Here is a 16,230-nt window from a genome sequence, read left to right as displayed (position 1 = left end):
AAGGATTATAATTAATTGCAAATCCTATAATTTCACGAAGTTTAAAGATTGCTTCAGTTCCGATATTTTCCTTCAAAATATTGACAGCCTTGCTTCCTGATCTTAGAACAGATTTCATTCGCTATGCACGCGATTTTAGTAATTAAATGTACACCGTAGAAATGAAAGAGGAAAAAGGAGAAAATTTGCTATCTACGTAACAGAATTTTGGTCGATAAAGTTGTGTTTGTCAAGAATGACAGGATTTCACTTACGATTAGAAACTATTGCGCATTTTCTAAGACGTATTTACATACAAGGAAGTTTCTTCGAACGATCCGACGATTTTGTTTTTATTTGGAAACGATTAACCGTTCCTAATAAACGGAAACGATCGTCTCCTTTTTACACTCGTGCCCCTCCACTCCTTCGCCACGTGCAACTCTGTAATTTTCATCGTTAATAATTCTTAATTTTAGTAATTATGGAAAATATAGGATCGCTCAATTCGAGGTCATTAAATGGTCTGCAGCTCTACATAAGGCCACAAAAAGAGAACGGTTTCGTGATTTCTCTCTAAGTTAAATATCATCGACTCTCATAACTTAAGTGATTATTTTTAAAACTTTTCACGCTTTTCGATTATCCTTTTCGAAATTGTTATTAAGCTCGTCAAGTTATCGATTTTCAAGTTCTCCTAGGTTCTTTTTATAATTAAAAAAAAATCACAAAATCGCGTACAATTCACGTTTCCTACAACTTCAAGCTTCCTCGTAATTTAACAGTAATTAGTAATTCTTTCAAGTAATTTCACCCGTTAATTAATTACAGTTTTTGACAAACGCAACAAATCCTATTTCCCAAGCTAATATCCTGAAAACGCATTCGAATCGATTGCGTGCAACTTCTCCAATAACGAAGACTTCATCGCCCCTGGCTTTCATACTTTCCAGCTATGCACGTACGTTGGAAAAACTAGCTGTGCTTGCATCGAACAACAGTGGATAAGAAATCGCGTCTATTCTGTGGATGACAATGAATTAATGCGACCGTTTTAAGAGCAATCGTTCATCCGGCGGCAATCCACGCGAAACGAATCGGTCATTCTAAAGTTACGAATGGAAAGTTGAAACATTTCACCGTTTCCGCACGTATTGTTAACACTTGATTTATGTAAATTCTGTACGATCGTGTTCGATGTAATTCGGCGACTGGTTGGTCGATAAAATCTTACGATAACAAGATTGTAATAATTAGAATTCTATTTGAAGACAAACGACGATGGTCTGTAAATTGCCATTCTAAATGCAATAGAGCTAACGCGAGAGAATCGTTCGAAGAAGCCGCAACAGAGAAACCAGTGCTATTGTAGCGTCATCGTCATAATCATCGTCGTCGGTTCGTTCAATTGCCAATGCACGGACGCAACTGCCTACACGTGCAATTCCATGAATCCTATTCGCGGCGAAAAATCTTCACGAGGTGCGCACAGGAAACAGCTCGTGCCGCGAGATTAAAGGGTGAACAAGCAACGCCGATCATATCTGGCCGCGCGTTTCATTTCACTGCTGTCTCGACCACTACACGTAACTGTAAAACCTATTCTTCTTCTCGTTAACGTCTGAGCTAACTGCAAGTACAATCCAGAAAGATCTAATTTCATTTAGTTAATTCATCTCTTTTTTTACAACGCTACGTTTTTATTAATCCTGAGAACTTAGGCTCTTTCTTTAGGCGATTCTATCTCGTTTCTTGCCGCGTGATCGGTGATCCACGGCAACCGGGGGCAGAGCATCTATATTTGTTATTTGATTTCACCAAAGAAATGTACAGATGTTTATTTATGATACGATCGCCAACACACTTTTTCGTATTTCTACGATTTGTGTGATTCTCTACTTTCGTATTTTAATATTTTAATGTTCAACGGGGAAAAAAATAAAATTGAACTGTCTTTGATCATTAATTCGATTATTAATTTAATTATCAATTTGCTCCAATTAATCACCATGCCTACTTATGTCATCGAGAACATTTTTTTGTGAGCGTCGTTGTCGCAATCTGATTATCACATTACCAGTTATAATGAGCATTTCTTTGCAGCAGACATCCCCGTAAACTAGGAAGACTAAGTAGAATAACGTGAACAAGTCGCTTGGTTCATGAAGCGAGAGACGCCGCTAACTTGCTACGGCCTCTGCTTACCATAAGAAGCATTGACCCACTCGTAAATGCTCGTTAAAGTTAAACCTTCCAACGATCTATCTTTGACTTTGACAAGCATCCTGGAGAATAAATAGGTTGCTTGCTGAATAAATCATGTCATATTCAAACGATGAGATTCCTAAATAAGGTTAAATTATAATTATCAATGCCCGTTTACAATAGTAATATACGTACGTTCAAAAACGAAGATACTGCGATAGATTCGTGGTAATTAGAGTATCTTCATTGGAATAAATAGTAACATTTCCTATTATAATATTGAATACAGCGTTCTTTCGCGTAGATGCGCGAAGAAAACGTCGTTCCTACGTTTTGTCTGCACCGAGGTTCCATTTATGGACTTCCTTGAAAGTCTTCAAAGTAGACTTCATCTTGTCGCGGTAGGTTTCTTCGTCGAGTTTTTCAAAGGATATATACTTCACCTTATCTTTATTGTATGATTTATGTATACGTATCGCTGTAGATCGAAGTATGTTCTACTCTATTAGTCATGTCACATTGCATCCTACTATTTTTCATCCACAATTGCACATTACACGATACTTTTCCCTAAATTATACCATACTTTATTCGTAATTAACGATAACACGATTGCGATCGAGATCGATGATTATCAGGTGTCCAGCGAGGTTCTCTCGAATCTTCCGAGAATATAGAAAAATACACTTAAAATCTTTCTGCAGTATCGATTGGCTATTGAAAATTGTAATTGGCAAATCATCCGGATGAAACGACTCTGTCGTTCGATACAGTGAACCTAAGATACCTCGTTCTACCTTCTTCTTCCAATTTTACCAATTTATCCAGAAACACGGAATTTTCTCGTTACTTCTGACACCACTTTCTTCGTATACTTCTCAGGACATAGTTTTCAAAATTATCGTTCAATCGTGGTTCCGAGTTAAGTTAAAAAATTTGACAAGGATTTTGTTTCTTGCTAGTCCTTCGATTCATTTTACTTTTTGTTCGTCGTCGTGTTCTTTTCTGTCTAATGGAAAGTGCTATCGTTTCGTCTATTTTCACTGAGCAAAGTATAGTATTAAAACAAATATGGAGCTTGTTCTAAGAATTCTAAGAGATTTTTGCGATGTATAGAATAAATAATACATCCTCATGCAAAGTTAGAGGCCGTAAATATAATTCTAGGGCGTGGCGTTGGTTGTAATACAATCGACATTACCATTTGTTCGGACACCCAATGATCTGTTACGCAGCTTCTTAGCATTTTACATAATTTATTCGACTCCTACGAGAAGAAAAAAAGAGTCACGACTATATGACAACTACGGCACAATGCGCCACCTCGGCAAAATAATTGATGTCAAACGAGACTTAATAAATGCTCTATTTAAATGATAATATACCACTGGGAAATTTCCGTATGATCGATATTATTTAATAAACAGTATTACCTCGTAGAAAGTATTATCTCGAATACAACAACGCTATATAGCTACTGTAGTATAGTACGTTAATAATATCGTCTGTTACAAAACACTAGAATACACGCAAGTTTTACAACAAAAATATTCGGATATTATTTTTTTATATTCGATATTCGGTTTATTTTTGAAAAATTGTGTACTTCGATAACGAAAGTATGGACGAGTCAAGCTTCAATTATTTTAATTCCTTATAATCGGTATAGCTACATATGTATAACAGTATATTTTAGTTTATTTCATTTAAGTATTAAGTGTATTTTATACTTTTAATCCGATTAAATTAATTTTTGAAAGCCGATATACTTTGCAACTTTTCAATGCAAATACTCTACTGAATACAATACTGAAAAATGTAATAATTTAATTTAATGTCATTTATATTATAGTTATACTAAATGTAATATAATTTATTTTAGTTTCAATGTGAGATATTAATTACAAATTGTACTAATAACTATAAATTGTATTAATTATAATTGTATTTTAAGCGCAGAATAAAGTACATTTTACACTGAAAGCTAAGAACAAGTCATTTTATTTCGTCATGAGCATACACAGTGGATAACTATAAGTAAATTAAGCACCTATTAAGTAACTATTCCGATAGTTATTCTGAAAATTACAATTATTCAATATTAACACAATTTACATGATCTAGAAATACCTAATATCGCATGATTTAATACAACTTGTCTGCAAGAAAAATTGTCCTTCCTGCCAATACTGAAAAATGTAATAATTTAATTTAATGTCATTTATATTATAGTTATACTAAATGTAACATAATTTATTTTAGTTTCAATGTGAGTTATTAATTATAAATTGTACGTATTTTAAGCGCAGAATAAAGTACATATTACACTGAAAGCTAAGAACAAATCATTTTATTTCGTCATGAGCATACAGAGTGGATAACTATAAGTAAATTAAGCACCTATTAAGTAACTATTCCGATAGTTATTCTGAAAATTACAATTATTCAATATTAACACGATTTACATGATCTAGAAATACCTAATATCGCATGATTTAATACAACTTGTCTGCAAGAAAAATTGTCCTTCCTGCCAATACTGAGAAATGTAATAATTTAATTTAATGTCATTTATATTATAGTTATACTAAATGTAATATAATTTATTTTAGTTTCAACGTGAGTTATTAATTATAAATTGTACGTATTTTAAGCGCAGAATAAAGTACATGTTACACTGGAAGCTAAGAACAAGTCATTTTATTTCGTCATGAGCATACAGAGTGGATAATTATAAGTGAAGTAAGCACGTATTAAGTAACTATTCCGATAGTTATTCTGAAAATTACAATTATTCAATATTAACACGAATTACATGATCTAGAAATACCTAATATCGCATGATTTAATACAACTTGTCTGCAAGAAAAATTGTCCTTCCTGCTCTTTCTTCGTGTTCAATAGTGTGTACAAATATATCTTTCATTTTATATTCCAAAAACAGTATCGTGCAGGATTTTAACTAATATTATATAACCATGTTATAATGGTATGTTCATGTAGATGAAAATTATCTTGTAATTCTTTCGTATTTTTATCTCACGTGCGTTTAGAAGATTAGAAAACGACAATGGAATAAAATGTACGGCACGATTAACGAGAAACACGATAACGTTATCAATTCACTAGATATTGATGCAAACGAAATATCAATACGTAAGGAGTATGCACGGAGTCATTACGAAAATGTTTATCCGGCAGCGATTGTTACTGCAATCTCACCTTCACTTCGATTTCTATACTCGTATGGTGGTTTTTCTCTAGCCAATAGCACGAAGATCCTCTTTATTAGCGTTTTGAAACGATCGTTGTGCAAGAACAATCCTAGCAAACTATGTAGATCGACTTATAAATCACGTGTTTCAATTGAAGACGTATGATAAAATAAACCTTGTTACTTATTTCTTCTGATTAATTTACAGAAGATTAATTCTTTAAGACCAAAGGAAATTCGTTAAGGAAAAGGTAGCTACGTTTTCATTCAAGTACATATATTTCAGAGATCTAAAAGCAACGAGATGTCATTAGACGCTTTATTATTATCCGATATTAGATAGAAAGTAAAAAAGCTATTTTTTTTACAAATATGCAAATAAAATTGTGGCTGATACGATTACAAAACGATGGTATGAAAAGAAAAATAAACCTTGTTACTTATTTCTTCTGATTAATTTACAGAGGATTAATTCTTTAAGACCATCGTCAAGGGAAATTCGTTAAGAAAAAGGTAGCTACATTTTCTCTCAAGTACATACCTATATTTCAGAGATCTAAAAGCAACGAGATGCCATTAGACGCTTTATTATTATCCGATATTAGATAGAAAGTAAAAAAGCTATTTTTTTACAAATATGCAAATAAAATTGTGGCTGATACGATTACAAAACGATGGTATGAAAAGGAAAAGGTGCGTGGGGTGAGAGTTAATCCGCAATACATTTAGAGATAAAAAAGGAAAAGTCTATGTTTACATTTGCGTTAAATAAAACTAAACGTTGCAGTGGTATAAATTGGCGGTAGTGAAAATAAGAAACTGAAAACCAGTTTTACTTGTACCTTATGTAAGCGAGAATAGTTCGTAGATCATAAAAATCTCAATCTGGTAATACATCCTTTGTTTTTTTATTACCAGAGGTATGGTTAAGTGTATTATCAATGGGTCATGAACTTAAGAATTTCTTGGCAAATGTTGGTAAAATGAATTTGTCGGACGAACGTAACCAAAAATATTGAGAACAAACAGAGCAAAATTTCTCCGCCCTACATTCTCATTACTGTAATCTGGACATTAAGCAGAGGAAATAAATAAAAAATCTGTGCTCCAAAGCATCTGCTTGAGAGCAGGTGGCTCGACACACCATGCATGTTGAGCAATTTAGTAAATAATGTAACACGTCATTTTCCACTCGTTTGCGATATATTTATTATTACTCGATTATTTTGATGATTCTTTAATACCCTACGTTTTCCTGTGTCTTTTTATACGCTATACCAATCACGAACAAAATTGCAGACAGTCCTGTCTATTTTTCATTACAATGTTAAAGAATAACAATTAGCCGACAATCCTCTGACGCTAATGGCAATTTTCTACGGGGATTAAGTAAGATGCGGGATCCTGTTTGTAAGTAAAAGTAAAACCATCAGTTCGGCAGTTCTTATTTATCGACTTTGTTCTTATTTATTAAAGTGATTGTTAGTTCGATTCAACTATCTTTTCACTTGTTGTTTGATGGTAAAAAAGATTTGTTCATTATTTTATTATATAGTTTTAGCCAGACGTGGACAAAATATAACACGGAACTTGATAGATGTAAATATGTGTATAATATAATATAAAGAAATAAAATGAATTTCGTTTTACTAATATTGCTTTTACATTTTAATTTCCTCATTTTTCATTAAAGCACAAAAGTATTTTTATTTTTTGTCTCGTGTCTCTGACATTATATGCAAGTTCCTTTGAAAATACCGATCTCGGGAAACATTAAAGTGATTCTTACGCCCTCTGTGATTTGTACTTGGCATCTTGCTGAACATTGCGTCTCATGTTCTGTAATGCCAACCATTCAAAGGTTTTTTACGCCCTCTACAATTTATAATATGATGCCATCGCAGATATTGGTGAAGAGAATTCTACAATACCAGTAGCCAGTAACAAATATTAAATTTCTTTAAATATAAACGAAATCTATTCATTATATAGTTCTCCTCTATTGCCACTGATGTATTATATTTATGATAGATGAACAAAAAGAAAATTTAATAATTTTATTTTTACTAGGCATGTTATTTTAAATAATATAAATTATCTTAAGAGCTACTACACATATCTTTAAAACTGTAATATATACATATATTTCTCGTAATATAATTTTACGTATTGTAATATATGCATGTAAATATTGTCATGCATAGATATCTGAATATGACGTTGCAGTCAGAGTGTAACAAATAGCATTCTTTTTATGTGGTTGCGCAAAACCGAAGGACAGTGTTTAGCTAAAAATAGGCGCATACTGGTATCTTGTATTTCTCTCGATTAACTTATTGAATCAGCGCCAATCTTAGGTTTCCTTTTTCTCTACCGCGATTAACACTACTGCCTTAAGAGATATGCAAAGTCATAAAGATGCGCAATGTTGTACTTATTATATTTCAGGAGTATTTCATTTAAAATCAAAATCTATCAAAAAAAAATTATATAACTTATCTTGAACATCATTTCAAATGAAGCGAATGCTATATGGTTACATACCTGTCAGTGGTTCTCATTGACACCCAAAGTCGATATGTATATCAATACGGTGATAAAACACTAAACGCATTATTGTGGGCAAAATATGTACATAAATAGATTGTAGATACATAATGTTAAAAATTTAAATATCGATCGAATCGACTCCTTATATACTTGTAGAGTTAACTAATGAAATATCATTGAATTCATTGTAATTTGATCATGCGAAAGGCAATATTATTTCGTGATTGTCTTACAATGCAACGTTGCATATATTTCAAATATTATAAAAAAATACCATAACTTATTTATTTTTGTTGTTGTCATCAATGTTGCTATCAATTTGTGCAGTCTATAAACTTTATGTAAGTTACGAAATATACATGAAATTTTACATTTAAATACCTGAGAAATTATTTATCATTAAATTTTATAATACTACATCAAATAGTTATCCAATAGAGGAACATAAAATCACTACAGATTGAAGAGATCTTTAAATTAGACGGTAGACTTAAGGGTTCAGTTACTTACATATACACCACGACCGCGACTAGAAAGTGTATGTAGTAGTCACTAAAAGTCTTGGGGTAGGGCAGTGGAAATTTCCACTGTACCCGCTGAGACGGTCAATACTCTCTTCGTGCTGTAACGTGTGCTACACAAGGACCACTCGAACTAGAGGAAGTTTCAAATGAGAAGAACATAAGTACATACATGCTTGCGTATTTAGATATCAATGATAATTATATAAGACCTAGTAGATGAATTACTCTATCTAGTTACAATATAATTACCATATTTAACCTAGAAATATGCAAAACTTGCCATTCAGTGATTTATCACATTGTTACGTATTTCCTATCAATTAGTAGCAAGTACATTACGCCACTAAAAGAAAAGAACTATTTATTATAGATAGGAGTATCCAATCGATAGTAGCACCATCTCGACGAGATATCTCGAATTGAAACGAAATTGAAATCTATAAATTTGACTAGTTATCGATATTAATTTTCACACAGAAATCGAGATCGAAAACAGAGAAACTAAACTCTTTTTCCGTTGAATAATTTAATAGTCGTGTCTCTTACATCTAGAATCTATGACAAACGAATGTGATTGTAATCGTGCATGTCGTGTATGTCGTATGTCATTTTGTTTTCATAAATTGGTAAAAATATAGGACCTGTATTTGAACTTTTAATACATAACATTGTTACATTTGTTCACAGGAAGCATCATAAATGTGGAAATTTACTGAATGGAAAGTACCACGTTGTTAATTGTGGCATAAAGGTCACGGGTTAATAACCAGGCAAGCAGGCGCCAGCTACTCCCGATCTATTAATCACTGTAATCATTCATTCTATATGCCAAGGGACAAATATATTTAAATAAATCGTTAATACTTCGATCAGCAACACATCTGAAATGCAACAGTTGAGCCTTTATCTTGCCAATAGAAATAAAATTAAACTTATAACATCGTTTAATAAAACTGACGATCAGCACGTATCTTTTTTATTAATTGCAAAATGTAACGAAATGGACGCGTGAAATGACCTGTAGATAGAAGATTTCTCTTTTTCTACATAGCACAACATTCAGCGTGTATACGTGGAGGTAAGTATGTGCTACGTACGTATGTAGACGTAGGTACTTGTGGCAAAGAAACGGCAGCTAGCCAACGGTCACGTGACACATTCTGAATGCAGCGAGAATCTTTAAATACCTATCTATCTATGCACAAATGCTTATATCTCCCATGAATGCGGGCAAAGAGGAAATTATTCTTCCCATTGTTGATCACGTTTAGATACGAATAACACAACCGATATTTAATACCACCATTTCCTACAACCGTTACACATGCACATACAATGGCCATATTTTGATATAGATTTCTTTATTTAGAAACAAAAAGATTGCGCTTTATCTACGTGAACAATGAACATACCTAACTCAATGTGTAACGCAATACTCCTTTATAATTATATAGTTAGATAAAATAAATAATACTCCTGCATAAACGAATTATGAGTATTCATGTATTAATATACTTTGCAAATCAGCATTTTCGCATAAAAGTATGTGTCAAAAATATGAATCAAATCAAAAAGTGGAATATAAACATACAAATATTTAATTTCGTTTACTATACATCGCATGTGTGTTAAAAATTATTGTCTAAAATAATTGAGAACAAATTAAACAAATACATATTTACATTTAACAATCTAACCTATGCTATGGAGCAAATGCAAAATCAAACAGTTGAATAGATCGAATGAAATTAGACCGTAAACTGTAACAATTCGCATTATAATTAATCATTGTATACATTTACGACAAACATTACCGCCATTGCGGTAAAAAATTTATAATACAGGTAGATTCTAGTTAAAAACTACCGAATGTTGTTAACAATGTATCGTATATTTTTATATATTGCCATATATGTTAAATGTACTTACACTATTTATCAAATTTTGCGATTTTTTCACAAATGTTTAAATATACATGGTTTTGTGCACAAAGCTACGAAAAATTCATAAGCGAACAGAAGCCACAACTATTGCGAACGAGTGCGGAAAGAACTCGAAAGTACAAGTCTGCACGATAAAACGTGCAGAAGGGTTTCTTTCCTTTCCAGCACAAAGATCATCGTGTTTTATCGTTCGAGCGACACCCTAAGTCCTCGGTCGGTAATCAACGAATACTTCAAAGTCGAAGAGTTCAAAATCATTCATAGATGTCATCAAGCTAATTGCTTTCAGCTGACAATATAATGTCATAATAGACGTCGACAATATAGTCGACTTATGATAAAAAATTAATGAAAAAGAAAAGAAACATTCAAATCCAGTAAAGACTATAAGAGAATGACCTTAAAAAATTGACAAGCGATAACGAAGCAACAGTTAGTTGATAAATAAAATGTTAAGGTTTCTAAGAATCTTAGGACATGCTCGAGACCGAAACGACAAATAATAATATTAGTAACATATAATAATAATAAGCGTTTATCTTTTTAATTTGCAGCATTTAATTTTCATAGAATATCACTATCTATAGTTAACAATTTTCTAAAGAAAAGTTTTGCTTACTTATGATTACTAAAACAGTCGGTTAACACGAAAATGTACAAACATATCTTCGATTAAAAAGATAATTAGTGAATAACAAATGTGTCAACCAATAAACGCAATTATTCGCCATGTTCTAATAATATCTTTGTTGTTATGAAATATAACTAGACATACAGAGTGTATCATCTAATACGTCTACTTTATTCGATAAAAGATATTGGCATTCGTTTGATATGGTGGTTAAATAAAATAAATGATGCAATTTGCAGGAATGTTTTTAATTAAGAACTAATCACCTATTGCAAGGACATCATTCTCTCTCTCTCTCTCTCTCTCTCTCTCTCTCTCTCTCTCTCTCTCTCCAATTAGGTATTAATATAAAAATTTAGCCTTTTTTTATCCACATATGATCGATATAAACAGACGCTAAACCATGTGATAAAAATGGACGTTTAAAACAACGTAAGCTGTTTGAAATTTATATAAATAATGATAAATGAAGACTGATCCAATATCATAGAAGAAGGCTACGACGTAGTCACAGGCACGGGCGCCAGGATGGCGCAACAACTTTGACTAAGATCGATAACATGAAAAAGAGATATATCAGTCCTATACCCTACCGTTATCTTCCAACATTTGTGACCATCCGTTCCAATATTTTAATAAAATGACTTAAACTGCACTCGTACTAATCCGATCAAACAATCGTCTCCATTAGAAAATTTGAAACTTCTTGTCTCGTTTCTTTGCTCAGGAGAGACCTCCTACGAGCGCTCAATCGCTCTTCCACCAAAGAAACCTTACACTAATGACTCAAAGAGTTAAATCTGCTTAGCATGCTACAACGCGTCTTTCTTTATGTATAAATTACTCACTTTCTATAAGTTACTCCTTAGGCAAGTTTTCAAATCCTCTCTGTATTTATTAGCTTTAAATGTTAACATTATTATTCATTATTTTTCTCATTTTACACGGTAATATAATTATAGTTTTTCTAAATAGATATCAACGATGAAATTAGCATCGATTATACACACGGAGTCTTATCTTTGAAGACGCGCAAAAATGTCGTCAATTAGATATTTTGTATTCTAAGGAAAATAAGGGGAATGATGTATCGGTTGTCCGTTATTGTCTTTCACGGCAAATGGATTTAGCTGAAAAGAAGGCCACGACGTAGTAGGCCAACGTGGTATTGATTTCGGTCGGTCGGAGTTCTCTGCATCCGCGCTTTCAGTGTCATTTGAGTACGACGTAGAATGTAGATATATTAGAAAGGTACATCGGAAAGGAATTAAACCACGTTTCTTGTTCGATCTAATTTCAAATGAAAATGATGGCAAGGTAGGCGGAAAATACGAATGACAAGCAAGTTTTTTTCATATTGTCAGTAAATAAGTTCGATGTAATCGCAATATTTCGTCGTAGTTAATATTAATCTATTACTGAATAGAGAAAAAAGAAAAAGAAGAAATGTAACGTAATCGAAAACCGATACTTGTATCAAGTATACGTCGCAAGCTATTTTTTTACCACATACCATTCTGTATTTGTGTAGGTTTGCGTGGACATACCATGTACGCATATGGCCATAGAAAAATACATAGTACATATATAGGTATATGAAAAGCTTTGAAATTTGAAAATCCCGCTTTATCTGTAAATCGGTAATCGACATTTAGACCAAACTTACCAGCATTTGTCAATTAACTGCTATTCGATTAATTTCAACAGGTAAATAATTCACTATAAATTGTAAATGATCCGTATGATTCAGCATGAATGAACAGTTAGTGATCCGACAATTCTAAGAAGATGAATGGTTAGAAAACGATTTGAAACGAATGAAATGCTGCGCTCGTGCTGTGATTTTCAAGTTTTAAACGGCTACATAACTGGTCGGTAACCGGTCGATGGCAAGACCTTACACCGACATCTGTATGGAGGGTAGAAAACCGATACAGAAACATGGCTAAGACTGGTTTCCCTTGAAAAAGCGAATCGGTCTCGGCAGACGGCAGTAGGGAATTTCCCCAGCCAGATAATATTGTCCTTGTTGAGAATCCAAGATCTTGTACCAAGGTCAAGTCGATTTCGCGCGATTAAGTTGTTCCCTGTTGCCTTGTTGAACCATTTGATCGAATTATCAGTTCAGCAGTATTTTCTATGCTCGCGATCAAAATCGTTATATACGTGTAATCCCCTGATAAGATCGCGGGATTGTTTTGACGCCAATTTCACAATAGACGTTAGTCGTGTCAATTATATTTATTGCATCTAAGTCTAAACTGCGTTAGGTTGTTCACGATTGATAGTCATGCTAGTTCTTAGTCCGGCTGGTAGCGGAAACGGTCGACACATCAAACATAAAAAGAAGATTAAAAAGGAAACACCCAACAGATCTCACAAAGGACATAACCTAACAAACAAACACTCACCTCACTAAAGAAATAAATCAATCAAATTCGAAGATGGTATCTCACTGGGGGTAGCCATCCACATGTTATATTATTATATATAATATTTTACCAAATGTCCTACTGGACAAATTGTAAAATGTAAATAAATAAATAAAAAAAAATGCTAGTTCTTAGTCATTAAAAACCATTTCATTTCTAGCGAAGCGTGGCGAATGCGTCATACGCAAATGTACGACCAAATTTTTTTTTTTTTTTTTAATTATGTAATTCGTCCAGCTGGACATTTGGTAAATTTTTCTAGCTTAATTGCTAACGAACATGTGGATGGCTACCCTAGCGTGATACCATCTTCGAGTACACGACCAAATTTGTCGTCCCTCGAAGGATATCGTTATCATCTGTTCAAATCCGAATCGATCGTTTAAAGCTTCCACCAAAATATTTCTGGTATTCCTTTTTTAATAGTTGTGTATTGTAGAATTCAATAATTTTAAAAGATCCGATTTAGATTACGTTATCGAAATCCACTAAATCTACCAGATTCTTTAAAAAGGTATTAATAATAATCCAGTTAACAGGAAGCGTATTTGTGTGCGGCGATAGAGCTGTCAAATAGCAACGTGTTGCGTTACGTACGAATTCAATCAGGGCACGTAATAAAAAGCAGATGGAATTGTCACGTCAACTACGCACGTCTATATCATTAGCAACTACACGAGTAAAGAACTTATACATGTACAGTCACGATGAAGAATCATAATGATGATATTTTCGATTCACTGCTTGTTATCTAAATACGGCTATTTCTAAATCTGCTGAATTATTTAGCAAACTAGTGCAAATTGCAATAAAGGATACGTTTTAAAACTGCTTTCCAGCGCATACAGTTTAGAGACGTCTCTGAGCATGCACTGTATCGATATACTGACCGCCAGTCGCAAAGATTTAAAATTTGCGGACGGATTGTCTTAATCTAAATTGAAATTATTAATACGATTAATTGCAGGAAAAGCAGTCCAAATTTAGCAGCACGCACGACGAAGATAAAAGCTGCATTTATCATGTTTGTTAATTACATCTGCGTATGTATAACGTATACGTAGTTACGTATGAAGTTGGATTAGGATAGGTCAAAGAGAACCAACATAATGTATAAATTATACAAGAAAGTTAAGTGGACAGCTGTCTTGATAACTGACATGCGTCATAAAGAATAGCCGATTCCTCGTTCCAACGATAAATTAATCTTTAATCTTCATAAAAATGAATTTTAATGACTTCCAATACACTTTTTTAATATGGAGGGTTATATTGCCAGTAAAAGACTGCAAATATTTTGCATTACATTAACAACTCATGTAATTGATTAGCGGCGTAATCGTGTCCGAATCGAGGCAAGAAACGGCGATGTAAGAAAGAAAATCGATCTTCCATGGGGCGGAATCGCTGTAGCTACGTAAGTACGTGAATGTTGTCAGTGTTTAATCACAAGGATAAATGATAAGGAACTGCCGGTGCTATACGCACTAAATCTGTAGCGGAAAGAGGTTGTATGTTAAAACGTTAACGTTGAAAATAAATGAGAAATAACAAACTAAATCTCTGCTTCGCTATTTCCTTTAATTTTATTCGAACTGCGCGTTACATCTTGTACTAACAATAAGTCTTGTCTTTCCGCAGAAGTATACGATGTATACAACGAAAGACTTGTTAGAAATTCGGGCAGAATGACAGTACGCACTGATTCGCTTTTAAACTCCTTCTATTCTTTCATCCGTAGCCTGGCTCCTTTATACATCCGCTCGCTCTTACCGTGGGAGGTTTCTAGGTATTACAATGTTCGCCTATAGGTATGCCAATGTTCAGGTTTATCGTGTGTATCACAACTGCATGCTTTGGCAGTGATCGTGACAGCGTGCTTGCAAAAATGTTCACGTGGGTGTCGAGACGGCGCGTCACGGCACCCCTAGGCGCCGCTCGCTGCGACGACCTACGTCGCTATTACGCCGAAAATAACAAGGTAGGCTGGTTGACATATAAGTACAGACGCTATGTCGATCGAACGTACTCACACACAATTCACGTTCACCGTGCGTGAAATCGCGAAACTTCCTCCTTCGAGATTATAATGCAATTAATTCTCAAACGGTAAAATAACCTTTTAACCCTAACGTTACTCGCATCCCTATAGACATACGTTTGTATCCAGTAATTCACAGAAATCTGTGTCAACCTGTTCGAAGTTGAGCATTCTGGCCTGCTACGTGCCAACTTTACTTACCTTTCTGCTAATAATTTTGGCTGTAGGTACGTATATCGTACTTATTAGTACTATATCGTAAATACTAAGATTCATGTGCGATGACTAATTAAACATTGTGGGAATTAAAAAGACGCATTGCATAACATTTAATTCGATTTGCTATGAAAAAAGTACATATATATACATTGTGGGAATTAAAAGGATAAATAACAAATTGCGTAACGTTTAATTCGATTTATTATGAAAAAAGTATATATATATCGAAGCGGTATTTTGTTGATGTATTATCGTGCAGTGACGTTCGTCGGTAAACGGTTGTTATTATTAATAACTGAAGGTATTCGTCTGTGTTATTACCAACTATGTCGATAAGTTCAGAAACAAGTCGTGCCGTTTTAGCAGGTACAAATGACACTCCTCGTCGCGATAAATAGCGAAACGCCGGGGATGTTTTCCGATAATCTGAAGTACATCGAATATATATGGTTTGATTTAACAATGTTATGAATTGTACGAGGATGACAGATG

At 33.6% G+C, this 16,230-nt stretch overlaps 1 long non-coding RNA gene across 1 annotated transcript; it reads right to left on the bottom strand.

Moving 5' to 3' along the window:
- Positions 1–14,693: 14,693 nt before the first annotated feature.
- On the bottom strand, positions 14,694–15,184 carry LOC117207823. The gene is made up of 2 exons (XR_004487597.1): positions 15,098–15,184; positions 14,694–14,971 (listed from the first exon to the last, which is right to left on the bottom strand). It is a non-coding gene; the product is annotated as an uncharacterized LOC117207823 (long non-coding RNA).
- Between the last annotated feature and the right edge of the window lie 1,046 nt (positions 15,185–16,230).

This window comes from Bombus bifarius, unplaced genomic scaffold (assembly GCF_011952205.1).
Source record: "Bombus bifarius isolate JDL3187 unplaced genomic scaffold, Bbif_JDL3187 scf7180000008046, whole genome shotgun sequence".
Taxonomy (NCBI): domain Eukaryota; kingdom Metazoa; phylum Arthropoda; class Insecta; order Hymenoptera; family Apidae; genus Bombus; species Bombus bifarius.
This window is presented reverse-complemented; position numbering and strand designations above follow the sequence as displayed.